This window comes from Haplochromis burtoni, unplaced genomic scaffold (assembly GCF_018398535.1).
Source record: "Haplochromis burtoni strain Fernald_Lab_line unplaced genomic scaffold, NCSU_Asbu1 Contig_753, whole genome shotgun sequence".
Lineage (NCBI taxonomy): Eukaryota > Metazoa > Chordata > Actinopteri > Cichliformes > Cichlidae > Haplochromis > Haplochromis burtoni.
Window position 1 is genome coordinate 120372 of NW_024583114.1, and position 911 is coordinate 121282.

Here is a 911-nt window from a genome sequence, read left to right on the forward strand (position 1 = left end):
GCCCTCCTCCTCTCCGTGACCTCAGACTAGGAAATGGTTACCATGACAACAGGAGTGGGAGCATCCATGAAAAAAGGAGGAGAGTCTTTGTTCCTACCTGGGGGCGAGCCCGAGGGTCCAGCGGTGCCGCATCCTGTCAGTCCATTCGTCCAGTCTGTTCGTCTGTCTGCGAGTCTTTGTCTGTGCTCGCGTGTCCGCCCCCCTCGGCTGATCCCGTCGGACACACAGACAGACGCCGTCCCTCCGTCGGAGGCACTGAAACTGTCTGTCTGTCCGTTTGCAGCGGGCTGAGCAGCAGCAGCAGCAGCAGCAGGAGGAGGAAGTGGCTTCTCCCGGAGCCACAGAACAATGTGCGGCTGAGGAGGAGGAGGGTGTGTGTGTGTGTGTGTGTGAGGGGGGGGCTCATCCTGTGCTCTTCCTCTCTTAAAGGGCCAGCAGCCTCACAGGGAGGAGGAGCTGACTGCTGAGCTGCAGGTCAAAGGTCAGCTTTAGAGGAGAGGAGCAAGCTGTGAACCAAAGTCCATTCAAATTTTGACCGATTTAAAGATCATCAGTTAATCCTAATCCTGTGTTTGTTTCCAGGATTGTGTGTGTGTGTGTGTGCAGGGGGAGTGGCTCGCTGGATTAAGGATTAGATATTCTCCTTTCTCTGATTTGGCTGTTTTCTCTCCATCTGTCAGCCTGACCCAGTATCCCAGCATGCACTGTGTGTGACGTCATACCCCACAGAGAGACAGCAAACACAGAGGGACCACACAAACATCAGTCTGTAAGGCTTTATTAATTTATTAGACTCTACTCTTCATCATCAGCATCAGCATCTGGACGGCTAATACAAACAGTCCCAGGTGCGACCGTTAGGCCACGCCCACACCGTCAGGTGAGGTCAGTAAGGCACGTTCTGGGTTACT

General features: G+C 54.0%; 2 protein-coding genes across 2 annotated transcripts in view; both read right to left on the reverse strand.

The window, feature by feature from the left end:
* The window catches only part of zgc:158659 (uncharacterized protein LOC791141 homolog), a gene marked incomplete at its 3' end in the record, with an annotated part of 16873 nt that extends 15968 nt beyond the window's left edge, over window positions 1-905 (reverse strand). Inside the window, 1 exon segment of the mRNA XM_042215549.1 lies at window positions 98-905.
* LOC102295367 (TSC22 domain family protein 4) overlaps window positions 1-911 on the reverse strand; it is a 29046-nt gene that overhangs the window by 8818 nt on the left and 19317 nt on the right. The gene's annotated exons all lie outside the window — the stretch shown is intronic.